This window comes from Scyliorhinus torazame, chromosome 9, assembly GCF_047496885.1.
Source record: "Scyliorhinus torazame isolate Kashiwa2021f chromosome 9, sScyTor2.1, whole genome shotgun sequence".
Lineage (NCBI taxonomy): Eukaryota > Metazoa > Chordata > Chondrichthyes > Carcharhiniformes > Scyliorhinidae > Scyliorhinus > Scyliorhinus torazame.
The window spans coordinates 174,523,911-174,543,537 of record NC_092715.1 but is presented as its reverse complement, the minus strand read 5'-3'; the positions used below and the strand labels follow the sequence as shown (position 1 = coordinate 174,543,537).

Genomic DNA, 19,627 nt, shown 5'->3' with positions numbered 1-19,627 from the left:
GATAACGGGGAGCCAATGGATGTCGTATATCTGGATTTCCAGAAAGCCTTTGACAAGGTGCCACACAAAAGATTGCTGCATAAGATAAAGATGCATGGTATTAAGGGTAAAGTAGTAGCATGGATAGAGGATTGGTTAATTAATAGAAAGCAAAGCATGGGGATTAATGGGTGTTTCTCTGGTTGGCAATCAGTAGCTAGTGGTGTCCCTCAGGGATGAGTGTTGGGCCCACAATGTTCATAATTTACACAGATGATTTGGAGTTGGGGACCAAGTGCAATGTGTCCAAGTTTGCAGACAACACTAAGATGCGTGGCAAAGCAAAAAGTGCAGAGGATACCGGAAGCCTGCAGAGGGATTTGGATAGGTTAGGTGAATGGGCTAGGGTCTGGCAGATGGAATACAATGTTGACAAATGTGAGGTTATCCATTTTGGTAGGAATAACCGCAAAAGGGATTATTATTTAAATGATGAAATATTAAAACATGCTGCTGTGCAGAGAGACCTGGGTGTGCTAGTGCATGAGCCACAAAAAGTTGGTTTACAGGTGCGACAGGTGATTAAGAAGGCAAATGGAGTTTTGTCCTTCATTGCTAGAGGGATGGTGTTTAAGACTAGGGAGGTTATGCTGCAATTGTTTAAGCTGTTAGTGAGGCCACACCTGGAGTATTGTTCAGTTTTGGTCTCCTGACCTGAGAAAAGACGTACTGGTGCTGGTGGGTGGCGAAGGAGATTCACTAGGTTAATCCCAAAGCTGAAGGGATTGGATTACGAGGACAGATTGAGTAGAATGGGACTGTACTCATTGGAATTTAGAAGGGTGCAGGGGGATCTTATAGAAACATATAAAATTATGAAGGGAATAGATAGAATAGATGCAGGAGGTTGTTTCCACTGGTGGGTGAAAGCAGAACTAGGGGGCATAGCCTCAAAATAAGGGGCAGTAGATTTAGAACTGAGTTTAGGAGGAACTTCTTCACCCAAAGGGTTGTGAATCTATGGAATTCCTTGCCCAATGGAGCAGTTGAGGCTCCTTCATTAAACGTTTTTAAGATAAAGATAGTTTTTTGAAGAATAAAGGGATTAAGGGTTATGGTGTTCGGGCGGGAAAATGGAGCTGAGTCCACAAAAGATCAATCATGATCTCATTGAATGGCGGAGCAGGCTCGAGCGGCCAGATGGCCTACTCCTGTTCCTCGTTCTTATGTTCTTATATATGACTTAGAATATATGATTCCAAATTAGATAGATGATTCTGGGAGTACAAATAAGCAAATCCAAGCATAAGGATTGATTTCCAATGTATAAAATTGCTAAGTAGAGTAGTTAGAAGTATAGAAAATAGGTGTAGGAGTAGGCCATTCAGACCTTTGAGTCTGCACCACCATTCAATATGGTCATGGCTGATCATGCAAATTCAGTATCCCATTCCCGCTTTCTCTTCTTACCCCTTGATCCCTTTAGCCGCAAGGGCCACATCCAGCTCCCTCTTGAAAATATCTAACAAACTGACCCAACAATTTCCTGTGGTGGAGAATTCCACAAGTTCACAACTCTGAGAGAAATTCTTCCTCATCTCAGTGATGAATGGCTTACCCCTTATTCTTAGGCTGTGACCCCTGGTTCTGGACGTCCCCAACATCGGAAATATTCTTCCCGCATCTCGCCTGTCCAGTCCCATCAGGATTTCATATGTTTCTATGAGATCCCCTCTCATTCTTCTAAACTCCAGTGAGTATAAGCCCAGTCCATCCAGTCTTTCTTCATATGTCAGTCCTGCCATCCCATGAATTAGTTTGGTGAACCTTCGCTGAACACCCTCAATAGCAAAAATGTCCTTCCTCAAACTAGGAGACCAAAACTGCACACGATACTCGAGATGTAGCCTCACCAAGGCCCTGTATAACTGCAACAAAACATCCCTACTCCTATACTCCAATCCTCTTGCCATGAAGGCCAGCATGCCATTAGCTTTCCTCACCGCCTGCTGTACCTGCATGCCAACCTTCAGTTCCACCATGGCACCGAGGTCTCGTTGCACTTCCCCTTTTCCTGATCTGCCTTCCTGTTTTGCCACCAAAGGGGATAATCTCGCATTTACCTACATTTATATTGCATTTGCCCAAATAGGCTGAACTCTTATTGATGCTTCATTAAGCCACAACTAGAATACTTTTGACCTTGTAGATAACTTTAAATGCCTGAAAAGTTTTGAGAGAGTGAATAGTGATTCACTTTGTAGGGAAGAGCAAAACCGGAGGGTCTGGATATAGAATAATCACAAAATATTCTGCCCAATTCTGGGCACCATCGTTTAGGAAGGGCATGAGGAATTTGAAGAGGACACATAAGAGATTTACTCGAATAGTGGTGAGGAATTACAGTTATGTGGATAGAATAAGGGAAACAACCAACCCAAGCTTCTTCAGTTCAGAGAAGACTAAGAGGGGATTTGATTGAGATGGTAAAGATCACGAAGGTTAAAGAGAATAAATAAAGAGAAAGAGCTTCTAATGACTGATGGGTTGACCATAATGGGCCCTGTTCTAAGATGATTGGCAAAAAAAATCAGAGGTGACATGAGAAGAAACATTTTTGTGCAACAAGTGGTTGTAATGCACTTATAAACTTTTGGCTATAGGTTGAATTGTAGCCTTCAAAAGGGAATTGATAAACATTTGTATGAGGTAAATAATTACGGAAAGAGCGGTGGAGTGGGGTGGATTGGATTGTTCTTTTGAAAAAGAAATCTCTGACATGGTTGGTCAAATGGACTGCTTTTATGCTATAATATGCTATGATTCCATGGCCCATCTTGCCTGTGCCAGCTCTTTGGTAAAACTATTTAATTAATCCTCCTCCTTTGCTCTTTCTCCATAACGTGTACTTTTTCTCCAAGTATTTATAGAGTTGTCTGGTGTCAAGATTTTACCATAGATTCATAATTTAAATCTTAATTTCTTTTTGTACATCTAGCATATTGATTAATTTTGCAATATTATGGTTGGTGTATTCTAATAATCTTTATTAGTATTGCAAGTAGGCTTACATTAACACTGCAATGATGTTACTGCGAAAATCCCCTAGTCGCCACACTACTCGTGCCTGTCGGGTACACTGAAGGAGAATTCAGAATGTCCAATTCACCTAACAAAGACTTCTTTCGGGACTTGTGGGAGGAACCCCACGCAGACAGGGGGAGAACGTGCAGACTCCGCACAGACAGTTACCCAAGCCGGGAATCGAACCCGGGTCCCTGGTGATGTGAGGCAACTGTGCTACCGTGCCGCCCAGTCCATTTAATGTGGATGAAGGATTTATTAAGGATAGACCATGTCCACCCAAACAAGAATGAGTTATGCCAAACAACCACTGAATTGAGATGAGGTTTTAGCTGTGGGTCAATAGAACAATAAAATTTTAAAGTTTGAAACTTGGTAACTCTATTAAATTAAAAATATATTAATATTTGGTCTTTACATAATTTCAACGGTTACTTTGTTTCCAAGCCTCTATATCCTGAATTGTTGCAAACCATCAGGCAATATGTATAATACCTTATTTTCTGCTGCTGCTCATTTTTCAGTATCATTCTATTTTCTTTGTGTCTGCTCCCTCAAGCATTGCATTGGGTCTCTTGAATTGCCTGCAGTGAGAAATCTGGTTAAATAGGTCTCGGCTTTTCAAATCTGGGGCGAGATTCTTCGACCCTCCGTCGGGTCGGAAAATAGCCAGTGGCGGTGAATCCCGCCCCTGCCGGTTGCCGAAGTCTCCGGCACCTGAGATTCGGCGGGGGCGGGAATCGCGCCGGTTGGCGGGCCCTCCCGCTCGATTCTCCGGCCCGGATATGGGCCGAAGTCCCACCGATAAAATGCCTGTCCCGCCGGCGTAAATTGAACCACCTACCTTACCGGCGGGACAAAGCGGCGTGGGCGGGCTCCGGGGTCCTTGGGGGGGTGGGGGGGGGTGCGATCTGGCCCTGGGGGGTGCCCCCGCGGTGGCCTGGCCCGCGATCGGGGCCCACCGATCCGCGGGCGGGCCTGTGCCGTGGGGGCACTCTTTCCCTTCTGCCTCTGCCGCGGTCTCCACCATGGCGGAGGCGGAAGAGACTCCCTCCACTGCGCATGCGTGGGAAACTGTCAGCGGCCGCCCGGATATGTCATTTCCGCGCCAGCTGGCGGGGCACCAAAGGCCTTTTCTGCCAGCTGGCGGGGCAGAAATTCCTCCGGCGCCGACCTAGCCCCTCAATGTTGGGGCTCGGCCCCCAAAGATGCGGAGCATTCCACACCTTTGGGGCGGCGCGATGCCCGTCTGATTTGCGCCGTTTTGGGTACCAGTCGGCGGACATCGCGCCATTTCCGGAGAATTTCGCCCCAGATTTCTTTTGGACCTTTTCAATGTACTTTTCTGGAGGGTGGATTTCCAGTAATTGCATAGCAATGACTAAGATCACCGGCTACTGCTCGATATAATAAAAAAAACAAAAAATGCTGGTAAAACTGAGCAGGTCAGGCAGCATCTGTGGAGAAAAACAGAGTTAATGTTTCAGGTCATTGACCTTTCAACAAAATTGAAGAAATATGAAACTAAGTGTTTTTAAGCCAGTAGAAGTGGAAGGAGGGGAGTAAGAAGAACAAAGGAGGAGGCCTGCATTCGGGTGGAGGCCAGAGAAGAATAACAATAAAATATTTCATGATACAGCAGCCAGAGAGTGGTAGAAAATGCAATAAAGAAACAAAGGTTGCGTGGGCAGCAGGGTAGCACAGTAGCACAGTTGCTTCACAGCTCCAGGGTCCCAGGTTTGATTCCTGGCTTGGGTTACTGTCCATGTGGAATCTGCACGTTCTCCTAGTGTCTGCGTGAATTTTCTCTCGCAGTCCAAAGATTTGCAGGTTAGGTGGATTGGCCGGCTAAATTGCCCCATGGTGTCCAAAGCTAAAACGGTTAGGTGGGGTTACTGGGTTACGGGGATAGGGTGGAGGTGTGGCTTAGGTGGGGTACTCTTTCCAAAGGCCGGTGCAGACTCGATGGGCTGAATGGCCTCCTTCTGCACTGTAAATTCTATGATAACTAAGGCCTACATCCGAATGTAGCATAAAGAGATAAAGAAAGAGACAAGACCAATCCAGCAAAACAAAAACAAAAAGATGAAGGTGGAGTTGTTGAACTCCACGTTCAGTCCAGAAAGCTGTCGTGTCGAAAGATACGGTACTGTTCCTCAAACTTGTATAGTATTGAGCTTCACTGGAACACTGTGGCAGGCTATGGACAGACAGGTCAGCGTGGGAGCAAGGTACAGAATTAAAATGACAAGCAACCAGAAGGTCTGAGCCGTGCTTGCAGCTTAAAAGGTGTTCCACAAAGCAGTCAACAGCCTGCATTTGGAGGAGACCACTCGTGCGCAGTAAATTCCGTATACTAAATTGAAAGAAGTATCAGTAAATAGCTGTTTCACTTGAAAGGAGATTATTGCAGCGATGGGCAGTGAGAATGGAGGAGATGAAAGGACAAGTGTTGCACCTCCCAAGTTTGCATGGAAAAGTGCTGAACAGAACAGAGGCAATGTCAGGGTGACTGAGGAGTGGACTAGGCTGTCAGCAAAGGGGGAGGCCAGTGGAAAGTGTGTTTGATGTTTGCAGGATGATCTATTAGAATACAACGGCTGATGGGGTGGAAGGTGAGAACAAGAAAAACCCGATCGTGGTTCTGGAAGGGTAGCGGAGAGGTGCGAGCAGAAGTGCATGAAATGGATCGCACATGTTGGAAGGCCTTGTTAACTGTGCTGGGTAGGAATCCTCAGTTGAGGTAAAAGGAAGACACAATGGAAGTGTGGTTGTGCATGTTTGCACCATCAGAACAGATGTGATGGAGATAGAGAAACTGAGGAATTTTATGCTGTCCTTACAGGAAGCAGGGTGTGAGGATGTGTATTCAAGATAACTGTATGGAGTCCAGCTGAACATTAGTAGATACAAAGAGCTTGCCGTATGAGGACTCTGGGTCTGTACTTGTTGGAGTTAAGAAGGATGAGGGGGGAATCTTATTGAAACGTGCAGTATACTGCAAGGCCTGGATAGAGTGGACATGGAGAGGATGTTTTGGACTTGTAGGAAAAACTAGAACCGGATGACACAATCTCAGACTAAAGGGATGATCCTTTAAAACAGAGGTGAGGAGGAATTTCTTCAGCCAGAGGATGGTGAATCTGTGGAACTCTTTGCCGCAGAAGGCTGTGAAGGCCAAATCGCTGAGTGTCTTTAAGACAGAGATAGATAGGTTCTTGATTAATAAGGGGATTAGGGATTGTGGGAGAAGGCAGGAGAACGGGGATGAGAAAAATATCAGCCATGATTTAATGGCTGAGCAGACTCGATGGGCTGAGTGGCCTAATTCTGCTCCTATGTCTTAGGGAAGGAAAGATTCTGAGATGGACCAAATGAAGATGAGAGTGTAACATCCCGCATGGAACCTCTTTGTGGAGTACGAGCTCCTCCTCTTCTCCTCCCCCCCCCCCCCCCCCCCCCCCCCCCCCCCGGCCAGGGGCGGAGTGCCTCAATTAACCAATGTATAAAAGGCCAGCCAGTAGGGCCCTGACCGGGATAGGTAGGGATCTGTCGAATTGTGTACATATTGTTTGAGTAAATTAAACTTTGTTTCTTATTTTGCTCGGTGTGGATTCCCCGTGTCCTCATTAAAAAAGGAAGGGTGGAAATTGAAAGTCCATGAAATTTTCCAGTTCATGGCGAGAGCGGGAGGCGCCAGCAATGCAGTTAATAATGTACTGGGAAAAGAGATGTGGGAGGGGCACTGGGTAAGACTGGAATAATGATTGTTCCATAAAAAGGCAGGCATAACTGGAACCAAGTGGGTACCCATAGCAACATCTCTTATCTGCAGGAAGTGAGTGGAGTTGAAGGAGACATTGTCCAGAGTGAGATAAAGTTTAACCAGGGGGGGAGATGGTGGGTCTTACAAGCTATTATTCAGTTGGATCTTTGGATTTTAAAATCATCTTTTACAATCTACCATCTGCCATTGTAAAGACTCTAGGCACTGTCTTTCTGTATGCGTTTGTGTAACATATTTAGTTAGAAATCAGCATTGTTACTAAAATCACATTCAGCCATAATCATCTTATGCATAGCACATCTTCTCTGCGGGGATGCAGGATAACTGGAGAAATACTTCAGAGGTGATCAGGATGTTATGGGGTCGAGGCAAAATTAATTAATTGTGCCTTGGGAGGAATTTGAAATGGTAAGCGGCACTGCCTGGATGAAATCCGTATAACAATTCTGTTCCTCATCACCTCCTAGTTAGCTAAGATCTTTGCTCTTATACATGGGGTGTCAACCGTTCACATATTATTCAAAGTGTTCAATTATTTTCATCTTATTTTTGTTTTCCCTTGCTGATCTTATAGAAAGTGCTGCTTTATGATCATACAACACCTCATACACCAGCTTTCTTCAAAAACCAAACCAGCCGCAACTCTTTGTTTTTGAGTCCAAGTGATTATTTAGTTGGAAAAAGATGGCAGTTCCAGTCACAACTGAACCTGCATTTGTTGCCCTACTTTAAATCAGAACTCTCAACAGGGACTGACCATGGAATGTTTTGAGTTGGTGTGGAATGTTCAGAGTTGGCGTTGCTTAGTACTTTAAAATGTTTACCCAGAGTCATCAAATTTGTTTCCAGCTTTTATGTTCTATATAGCCTGTAAATTAAGCCATTTTGCATATTCAAGGCTCCATAATGGTTTTCACATGTAAGTCATAAATAAGAAGCCTTCAGTCCAGAAATTGTACAAACATTTTTGCGTAATTCTGTGATGACTCTGGCTGGGTTAGGGTCAGAATGTGGAGCTTCTTCTGCCTGCTACACTTGTGGTTCACACGTGTAAAGCTATTTTGCAAGTACTCTGGCTGCTTTTCCTAGGCTTACCCGTGAATATCACTAGTAATTCTTAATAGACCAAGTGAGGCCTGTCTGTTTTGGAACCCCTAAAAGAAGAATTAAACTGAAGGATCCCAGCGCAATTGATAATTTATAGATTGGTCTCTCTGCTTCCTGAGAGCAAGTTAAATTTGTGGCTAACATTTTTCTTTGGCCTGAAACAAACCTCTGATTCCTCCTGTTGGAAGAACCCACAGCCATTCCAAGATTACAGTGTCTCTATTGGGTGGATGTCCCTGCTGCATTAGTATCGGATGGGCACCCACTCCTACTAAAATAACCATACTCAGGATTTGGAACGGGTTGTGAGAGCTCATAGTGGTGGGCTGCATATATGGCGACACTGTAGGATTTGCCCTTGAATGTCATGGGGAGGAAGCATTAGATGTTCACTTTATATAGAATATTTGACACCTTCCTTCTTCCCTTAATCAAAAACATTCCTCCTTAATGTGTCTCCTGATTTACATGAATTGTTGATATTGTAACCTTGGGGAATGTCCAATGCTGTGAAGTATGCAGGAGCTCCACTTCTCATTACATCTGCATGGCTGTGTGTTCTGGGTACACATGTATCGTTGAATGCTAAAATTCTTGTCCTTTTTTGGTTAAAAGTATTCCAGGAATCATTCACAATTAGATCCACGCCCCCTTTGACTAACTGGTAAAGCAGTAAAGTTTTGTCTGCAGGCATAACCACAAACCTTTCATTGTTTTACCAGCGTGTCGCAGTTTCAGCTTCATTAATAAACCAAAGAGGTTGCACGAAACCTTTTGTTACTTCTAAAATAACCCATTTTTCCTACTCTGTTACATAATTATGATAATTTACTTAGTAGACAGATAAATGTGTTAGCCTTTTGATTAAAGGTTATTAAATGCTTCATGTAGTAATGCTAGAGGAACAGACAGCTGAATCAGTGGGGGAGTATTAGTTTGAATTACATAATGAATCATTGCGTGGTTTATAGAACTGAGGGTAAGAAATGTTTGATTGCTGAAAATATTTTTGCTGAACAGTAGTCCTGCTGTGTGAGAAATTAGTTCCATATGTCACAATTCTCCACCATATTTGCAGGTCTCACTACCACTACTTGTAGAGGTTTTTTATTGATTGGTGCAAATGGGACCAATAAATGCAATGACATTTTTTTAATGCTAGTGTAATTTACACGGATTCCAATTTATGTGGGCGATCAGCGTGCCCCAGTTTATACCGACATTGTACACTCGACCCTTTAGCACTCCTCCAAACTTTGCAGCAGTATCATGTATGCAGAGGTAGAAGTCATGCATCTGTGTGCATCTGAATGTGGTTTATCAATGCTTCAAGTTTTAAAGGAACCTGAAACACTAACGTACAAAACTAATGCCTGTGCATTATCTGTTGACCTTGAGAACCATATGCCTGCTGGTCCATAAGTCTAAATGCGGTAGTAATGTAATATAGTCATAGATTTAGAGGGTCATTGTCTCTCTGCATGTTTTTATGATGTGGAGATGCCGGCGTTTAGATCAATCAATGCGACATTGAGTCAGTTTTTGAAGCAATCAAATTCAGAGCAATTTCTGGGAAGTGATGTGAAAATCTGTACAATAGTCATCATAATGGTTCTGTTTTTCTGGTTGCTGATCATAAGAGGTGCTGTATGTTCGGATTCTGATGTGATTACTCTCACTGCAAGAAGGCAATCTTTTGAAGCAGGTCATTAGTGTATCTGCAGCCATACCTTTTTGTACTATTGCAGTATGTCCAAGTTAGATTGAAGATAGTGAGCAAAATTAGAGGACTGTCTAGTCAATGCTGCCAGTTTTATATTCTGGAAACAAGTTGAATTTTTCACCCATAATTAATACATTTCTGAAATGCTTCTCTCAAATAGACTGCAACATTTTTGTTGGGCTGTTATCCAAATTGATTTTCGAAATCTTTGCTGAATCAAAGCCTTATTTCCAAAAGAAAGTTGTCTCACCACAAAATTCCTCCTGTTGACCTTTTACCATTTAAAAACCGTGACCTAGTGCTTGCTGTCTGGCTTTTCAGCTTCTTATTCAAGCATTCACTGATTAACTGACAGGCATTTCAATTCCGCGACACAACTATGAACTGATTTTCCAGTGAGGAGGTCATCATGATCACTGGATGACAGACAGGACTATTCTTGTAAGCACAGCTTTGGCTGTGTTCTTATTTGTGTTGGTCATTTGAACTCTGTTCGCCAAAATAATAATTTGAGAGAAGTGTTTAAATAACTGTGAAAATTGGAACAAGAGTTTATGAAATTGATGCGCTCAGGGATGAGAAACCAGTAGAGATCAAAAAGATTCTGCTGAGGGGCGAGTTGTATTGTATGCCCAATAACTTGTAGGCAGCAAAGGATTGATTGAGTTGGAGCTATTGTCGTGTGGAACTCAGGAGGCTAGTGACAAAGGTTTTGGGAAAGGTGAGTTATTAGTTAGGAGGAGTCAAAAATGTGAAATAGAAAATTAGACACACAATTAAGCATGTGCTTATCCAGTGGAAATATATTAATTTTGCAGTGAACAACAATCATCTGCATTATTAGCTGTTGTGCTGTATTTTCATTTGCACATACAAAAAAACCTACACATCTGTCCAATCTTATTTTAGTTTTATAATCCCCTTTTGCAACTTTGGCAATAATGGGCAGGGCTCATTCCACCCATTGGCAGTAGGCCGAACGCAGATAACCTGTAGTTATTAAAGGGGCTGCTGGAAGCGACTCACAAAATGAACAATACATTTTTCTACGTGCATTTGTAGCGCCAGGATGAGCTGCTCAATGTTCAGCATTTATATAAATAGCTTCTGCCATTATTCAAACTGAGCCTTGTTTACAAATTCAGTGTTCTTTGTCATTAGCCTCTTCGGTCATTTTAAAGAGAGAATCTTGGGATGTCTTGCTGTTTGGAGAAATTGGTGAAACTAATGTTTCACTTATATTGTGACAGTGCTCTAGATCAAGTTTATGAATAGCCTTTATTCATATAATATAACACACTTATATTATTCAATCGTTTTACCCAGGTATCTTTAATTGCGAGATGAACAAAGGTCGAATACAAGTTTATGATTTAACTAAATTTATTATCAAACACAGTAAAAACAGTATAAATTATAAATTACCCCAACTACAATAATCCCAAGATTCTTAATACTACCTGTGCCGATTAACTCATTCGAGCTACGGATCCAATTCTCTGAGTCTTCACTGTCTCAGGGCCTCTGTCCGCAAAGGTGGGTCTCACACATTGCTTCCTTTCGTCCTAGTCCGCCATCAAACCCTCTCTGTTGCCTCTGCGCCGAGTCTTTGCTGGGGAGAGTCCTGGTGGTCAATTCTTATACCCTTCTTCGTGCCTTTCCAGAAAGTTCTATGACCGTCAGCAACCAGCAACTCTGCAGGACACCAGGAACCCACCCCCAGGAGTCCATCGACAAGTATATTGTCTGCACGTAACCTTACTCCGTATCTGGTAACTGCTGGCAATCTGCATGCCAGAAAGTCCAGTTTCATCTGAGCAATCCACAATAGTCAATCCATTAGAATGGATTATCTCCTGATGTCCTGTTTACATGACAGGCCCAGACTTGTCCCGACTGTCTGTATCTGCTCAGTTTATTCAAACTTGGTTGTTCAAATTCCCATCTGGGCTGACTGTGGCTGCGATTTAAAATGTCAAATTCTTAATTTAAAGTGTTTAATTATATATTGGGTTTGGAATTCATGCCGGTGTCCTTTTTACCACAGAAAGGAACAAGGAGCGTTATTCTATTTTGAGACTGCAAATAGTTACTTATCAGGCATAACATAGCAAAATACATCTGGGGCGGGATTCTTCCAGCCCGGGACCGGGACGGCGAATCCCCTCAACCGGGCCACACTGCCCCGACGCCGGCACTCGATTCTCCGCGCTGGCGCATTTGGCGCAGCGCCAGTCGCGGGCCGCTGATTCTCTGGGCCGAGTGGCTGCTCTAAAAAGGCAGAGTCCCACCTGCGCCATCCACACCTGGTCTCAGCCAGCGGGAACTCTGCGCGCAGGGTCGGGGGGCGGCCTGTGAGTGGTTGGGGGGGGACTCCAACCCCAGGGGGGGGTCCTCCGATGGGGCCTGACCCGCGATCGGGGCCCACTGATAGGTGGGCCGGCCTCTCGCTCCCCGGGCCTATTTTCTTCCACGCCGGCCCTTGAACTCCTGTGCCATGTTGCAACGGGGCCGGTGCATTGAGGGAGGCCACCGCGCATGCGCGGGTTGGTGCCGGCGCCACTGCGCATGCACGGATCCCGCGGTGCACAGTTCGCGCCGGGATGGGAGGCTGGAGCGGCGTGATCCGCTCCAGCACCGTGCTGGCCCTCTGTAGGGGCCAGAATCTGTACTCCCAGCGGCCCGTTTACGCTGTCACGTGGACACTCTGCCGCCAAATGGGAGAATCCCATCCCTGAACTCTCCCTCCTGAACACCTCGACTCCCCCTCTTGCGCCATTTTACCCCAGTAACTGTGACAAATTTGTGCTGTATTTCCTTGGGACCTAATGACCAAGGGAAAGTATAAATGATAGATGAAATGGGATTTCTACATCGCTGACTATGCAGTGACTAAAAAAGGCTATTCATAAACTTGGTCTAGAGCACTGTCACAATCCCTTTAGAGATTAATAACTTTTTAAATTCCCAGTGACCAACATAAAGGAACCCATAACAAGATTTCAAATTTTACTACTTTTACTGTAACAAACAAATTGACATCAGCATTGACTAATCATTATTTATTAGGCAACTAATACTCTAAACTGAAAAGATAGCCTTTACTCATGTCTTAACACGACTGATAACTCCAAACTGCATTTATACTGTGCAAAACACGCACTGTAGAATTGCAGTTTTTTCAGTAAACTGTCCAAAGTCACTCCCATCATCCAATGGTTCATCTCTACCCGTTTCACTGAGTTATAACGTCTAGCAACTGTTGAAGGTCCCTTCCCTCAAGTCTTCTGAGAATTCCCAAATCGATCACCAGCTGTATGGCTCACTTTGATAATTCTTCTCTGACAAATCTTTCAGGGTCCTTATGTATCTTCAAGTTCTTCTTTAGCCAGGGAAAAATATTTCACAAGCATTCTGCCTGGTAGCTAGCAGAGAGCAGCCTTTGCCTGCTGCTCACAATGGCGGCAACTTTTTGTCAGCTTCTCTCTCTCTGTCCAGGTTTATTTAAAAACAAACTGCCTGGTAAGTCTGTGCAAAGCAAGCTTCCTCAGAATCTATGTATACCCATTGCAAAGCCAGATGCTGTGCCCTTTGACTTCAAGTTTTATACCTGGAACGTGAACTTCAATAATATCTGACCTGGACCCCCTGCCCCCATGGTCATCAGGGTACATTGGCCTATTGCTGTGCAGAACTAGCAGCAAGTTACATGTGTTCTTTTCATTCTGTCATTTTACCTTGAATTAAAGAGACAGTCCAAAACATAATCCTCTTTCAAAGCATCACATTCATAACATCGCTGTCAACATACTGTGATCGTCTGTCAGTTTGTTTCATTATAAATTTCTGGTAAGGATCTACTTATTTTACAGACTAAGGGTAATTGAGCAGATAACCCCTGAGGAATGATGATTCAGTGGCATCTGTCCAGATTCTGTATAAAACCTAGAGGGAATCAATCAGTTGTATGAATATGAACACTGCACAGCCAAAGTTAGCTTTCTACAGATGGTAAATTACCATAAATGCATGATATTTCCTGATTTTTGATTCTCTAAACCACTTCAGATTGTAATTAAAATGCCAGGGTAAATCATAACACTTTACAGCACAGAAATGAATTTGGCAAGTCACATCTGTGCCAACTCTCTGAAAAAAATATTCCAGTAACGGGTCGAAGGGCATTGTAATTAAGTAAGCTTGATTAGCTGAGCAGTGGAGTTTTGATTCAAGCTCAAATACCAGTGAATATTCATTATACCAGGAGTGTGTGGAACAAATCACTCCTGCATGTTCAAATTGTTTGAGGCGATATTGCAATTTAGCAAGCTTAGTGGTTGCAAATTACATCACCAAAGTTTCTGGCATTACAGCTGTAAGCTCCTCTTTGAACTAAAAACGTATCTGCATTACCAACTTACCATGTGTTCTGTCCAATATTATCAGTATTTTGGCTAGGACCTTGCAATCTGTTTTTATGAGGAAGATTGGCTGATGGCACGAACAAATCTGGTTGAGGAATTGGTGCGTGCATATACATTGTACGGAGTAGCACCCACCTTTAGTGGCTCTCTGAAAGACAGGGAGAATAATTTCAGCTCCTCGCACTTCTCTTATCCTGCTGTGAATTTGAATCTGTAATACCAATATACTGCCCTTGATAAATCTCAAAACTATTAGTTATTTACGTTACATCCTTATGTAGATAACCTGAAAGCAAATTGCTAATTGTAACTGCCTAGATTGAAGGGAGAAATGTGCTAAATCTAGTTTCATGCTCAAGATTCGAATTTTTGCTTCATCACAGAATTTGCTAGGACTTTACCTCATGTATCCCTTCTCCTGGAGAACCTGAGCCTGTTTAAGCGAAGCAAAGTTTTTTTTGGCTCTTCCTCACAGCCTGGAATCACAAATCTGTACTCCAGCTGCTGAATTGTATTGCTAGATCCTTAACTTTTTTATGCATAAATGATATTCGCTTTCTGATAAAGCTTTTGAATGCATCCTAAACTCTCAACGAGCTTGATTTCTTATCCAAATAGAGACTTTATCATCTAGGAATTTGTTGAAGTTGGGATCTGCAGTGGGGAGGGATTAAATCTGTATTGCTATGTGCACTTATCAAATTCTGATTTGGCTGATAAGCTCAGAGAGCTAATCAAAACCTGCATCTGAATTTGTGAGACAAAAGAAACATCAGGAATATAATGCATGTAGCAGCAAAAGTATTTACCTTTGTCAAGTTAAAATATAAAACCATTTCAACTCTTGCTCCCCTATTTCTTTAGTAGTTACCTAGTAGATCAAATATTCCCTCGACATTGTTGAAACAAAAATATGATAGATAAAATTGGCTGGATTTTACTATTAGTGATGAATGAGCAACACTAACTGTTCATTATGTTTAAACGTACCCACAGATTTTCTATGGGATTTATCTTTGGAACTTGCTTTCGTTAGAAAGCCATTTTAGCACTGCTGAAGAGTTTTGGAAAATTTGGGACCTGTGTGAACAGGGCAGACTGTACATGCACTTAATCAATAAGATTGAAAAAACATAAATGAATAATGCAGATATGAACCAGGAAGTGTCAATTAATATAGTTGATTCAATGCTAAAGCAAGTACAGAAAGTGATATAAAGAGGGGGAATGAACATGGGATTAAGAGATAAGGAGAGATGAGATAAAGAAAATACAATTTTTAATCCCCACCAGTAATTAAAATCTAATGGAATGAGATTCCACACTTATAAACATAAATTTCCAGTGCCAGCGAGTCTTTTTAACAGTAATTTGGATCTATTAAGCAACAAATCCATGCTGCCTATCCCTTTTTTAACCCAAGCTTATCCAAGTGAGAATTAATTTGGGTTTTGATAATGGTCTGTAATAGCTTTCTCACCACTAACATTTGGGTGACTGGCCTGTTTTTACCAGGTTTATTCCCACTCTCTATTTTTGAACAGGGTGCAGTATTTGAAACCCTCCGGTGCCATTATCATATATACTGAGGATTGGAAGATTGTGGCCAGGGCTGTGCAATTTCCACAGTTACCTCCCTGAGTTAACTTAGAATGAATTCCATCAGGACTGGGTGACTTCTCTACTTTTGAGAACGCCAATCTTTTAAGTATACCCTTCTTAGTCTATTTTTATCCCTTCCAATATCCCTACTACATATCCCTTTACTGCTGCATTGGCAGTAATCCTCCTCTTGAGCAAAAACATGCAAAGTATTTATTCAGTTCCACTGTCATGCTCTTTGCCTCAATAAAATGACTCCCTTGTTTCTCGTTAACTGACTATACCATTCTTTAGCTATCCATTTAGCCTTTATAAAAGTTTGAGAGTTTACTTTTATGTTACCTATTAATCTTTTCTCATATCCTCTCTTTGTCCTTGTATCCTTTTTGAAGTTTCCTCCATTCTGCCTGGTTTTCAATTTAATTCTGTTCCTGACATTTGTCATAAGCCTCTGTTTTATTTTAACCTCTACTTTCATTTGTAGCCTAGAGAGCTCTTACTCTGATGCTTCAGCTTTTATCCTTATTGGAATGTGTTTAGTCTGTATTACCAGCCACAATCTATTATTGCCCCCCTCCCCAACCCTGGTCTCCCCGTTTCATCTTTTTCTTTTCTGTCCCTTTTGAATATATTGTATTCAGGAATCTGCAGTTCCCATTCCTGCCCATTTTTAAACTAAGTCGATTATATCCACTAACATAACCCCACAGTGCAGCTTATATGTACAACACATCAATCTTCTTTGTAACATGCCTTGCATTAACACACATGCTTTTCAACATCATGATATGGGTTTTGCTTTTTATCTTCCATTTTAACATATGAATTCTCATCTTTTTCCAACAATTCTCCATAACCACATATAATTTCACTCTTTTGACAATCCCCCTGCATCAAATTGCTTAAAAATGTCTCCTATATTTCCTCTTTCTCGTCTCCTTTGGACACCAAAACAAAATAACGCCAAAAGGACTGCATTTTTTCAACAAGGCAGGTAGCTCAAGTTGGCAAATTTCCCAACCTGACAGACCCATCTTGGTTTAAGGGGCCCCAATATATTCAGGTTTTCATTCTGAGGTGGGGGGAAGTGGTATTGGTAGTGGGATGGATTTGGGGCCACTAATCTTGATACTACAGAGAAAATTCCCATTCATGAAACCCATTCAAAGATTTTAAAACCTCTCAAGTGACCAATCTATTATCAAAGCAGTCCTATTCAGTAGCCACATCAAACACCGCTAATCCTTTAATAACCTCTTAAAAACAGTCAAATTAAATGTTAACGTAGCCTCTTTAATGAAATAAGTGGTTTTGGATCTTTTGAAACTAAGCCAAACTTTCATAATGACAACTGGAATAGAAGCCCTTGGCAAACGTCAACAAATAACTCATTAACCTGCGCCAGATGGGCTGTCAATCAAAGCAACCCAGCAGACAGCGTTTATTTTTTAAACTCTTAATTGGCATGTTTAAAGGGCTGAGGATTTTTTTAAACTTCAGAGCATGACATTTAAACAGAACTTCTCTGTCCTTCACAAGTGTTTACATCTACTTTATAAATTTGTGACTCCCACACTTTGATTTAAAAACCTTGGAACAGTGAAAATAAGGTCCATTTGAACTCATCAGTAATTTCAAATGGCTCTGCTGAGTTTGGGTTCCCCCCATGTGACTTGTGCACCACACCTCTGCTGGCAAAAATAAGGAGCGCGATTCTCCACTCCCGCGACTAAGTGTCCACGCCGTCGAGGTTCATGACGGCGCGAAACGGCCCCGATCTCGACCGATTCAGGGCCCGAAATGGGCTAGGATCGGGGCCGCGGGAAACTCGGGGGGGCGTGTCGCAAAAGCGTCGTCAGCGCGCGCCGGGCATTGGCGCCGCATAAAAGTGGTGCCGCATCACCCGCCGCATAACTGGCGTCGCCCGCGCATGCGTGGTTGCCGTCCTCCCCGAGGCCGCCCTGCAAGAAGATGTCGGATGGATCTTGCGGGGCGCGGAGGAAAGGAGGTCCTCCTTCAGAGAGGCCGGCCCGCCGATCGGTGGGCATCGATCGCGGGCCAGACCCCTTTTGAGTCCTAACCCGGTGAAAGAACCCTCCTTGCCCCCCCCACAGGCCGCCCCCCCCAGCGTTCCCGCGCTGTACCCGCCGGCAGCGACCAGGTGTGGATGGCGCCGGCGGGAAGCCATCATTTTGGGCAGGTAGCTCGGTCCATCCGGGCCGGAGAATAGCGGGTGTAGCAGAGAATCGCATTTTGGGTGTCCATGGCGATTCTCCACCGCACAGAACTCGATGGTGCCGTTGTCGCCGCTTGGGTGAATCGCGGGAGGGCGTCGGACCGGCGCCGCAGGGAAAAATGGCCGCCAGGCGGTTCTCCCAACCACGGGGGCAGAGAATCGCACCCAGGATCTGTCGGAAATGGGGCGGGGCTGCCGCATCTAGATTCTGGCTACCATTTTTAAAGGACTCATCCTGAAAAGTTGAAAATTCTAAGCATAGAATACTGAGAAAACAGTAGGCTAGTCACAATGTGAGAAGATATTAATAAACAATTTAGAAAAGACTTGATTTTTATGAATGGATTGATCTGCTAGGTACTTTTGAGAGACCCTGCTCTTCCAGGGTAATCTGAGGTAGGTTGGGCACTTTTCAATGCCGAAAGTGATGTCCTTGGTTCTGTTTATGAGCTTGCACAATATACAGCTGATGATCTGATGATATATATATATGTATATATATATATATATATATATATATATATAATATAATACAATATATAATATATATAATATAATCTTTATATGAGAGTAGCCATTATCTCACAGGGTGCCTTTAATGCACCGTGCCTCAGCATCAAACTGGCATGGTGAGCAAATGGATTGGGCACAAATTAAAAGGTTGCCGATACCAATCCTATACTGTGTGGAACAATAAGAATCCCAACACGTGCATTAACCAATGAAGGTAGGCTTGTGGTAAACTGTGGTAGAGAACCCCCTAGATTTCTCAACTAATACGTCAAGGAATGGGAAGTCATTTTACTGCTCCATTTCAGATGTGAATTTGAGTGCAGGATGGAGCCCACGAAAAGAGGGAAATTATTACATGCAGCTGTGGATTGAAATATAGCAAATGTGTCATCCATGTATAAGAAATATGTAAGGGGTAGGAGGTTAGGTGTCTTTCCATCGAAGACACATTTCTCATGGAACAAAACAAAGATAGTTGCGAGAACTTGGCCTAGAGGGGAATCTCATGACATCACCATCTATTTGGGCATATATGGTTTCATTAAAACGCAACTCAAAGCTCAAGTTGCCAAGTACGTAAGTTAAATCAATACTCATTTTGCACTGTACATTACACAAACCAATGAACACATTTGGCCCTGAAAAGTGCCTAGTCTACTTCAGATTACCTGCAAAGTGCAAGATATCTAAGGTAAAGCTAGCTGTTCCACGCTGCTACTATGAGGTAGCAACGGAAGTGGTATTTTTCACTATTAGGATGCTGATCAAGCCAAAAATACATTCTGCTTTTTGCATAGGTGAATAATGTGGTGCATGAAGTTCAGTGCCTGTGTGATACTAGGTAGGTTGTCCATGCACCCCAAAGACTGATGGAGCATATCAAACAGCGTGTCCCTTACTCTGTTCGCAATGGGCAAGGTACAGACTATACCCAACCAGCTGAGCTTGTACTACTGAAAACAGTGTCCAATATGAGATGTGATTCCATGATTGGACAATGTGTGCTAAATAATCCTCAGTGTGCTAAGAAATATGCTGACAACCGATTTAAGATTGTCAGTCAGGCTCACAGTGTGGCGCATTTAGATGTACTGGAAGCTACATATATTAATTTACAGGGCCCTGTTCTTCGCAGACAAAGAACATGTACACACAAAGCGCCTGTTCCAGCT

At 43.0% G+C, this 19,627-nt stretch overlaps 1 protein-coding gene across 6 annotated transcripts in view; it reads left to right on the top strand.

The window, feature by feature from the left end:
* The window catches only part of ror2 (receptor tyrosine kinase-like orphan receptor 2), a 324,120-nt gene that overhangs the window by 235,310 nt on the left and 69,183 nt on the right, over positions 1-19,627 (top strand). The window lies entirely within an intron of this gene.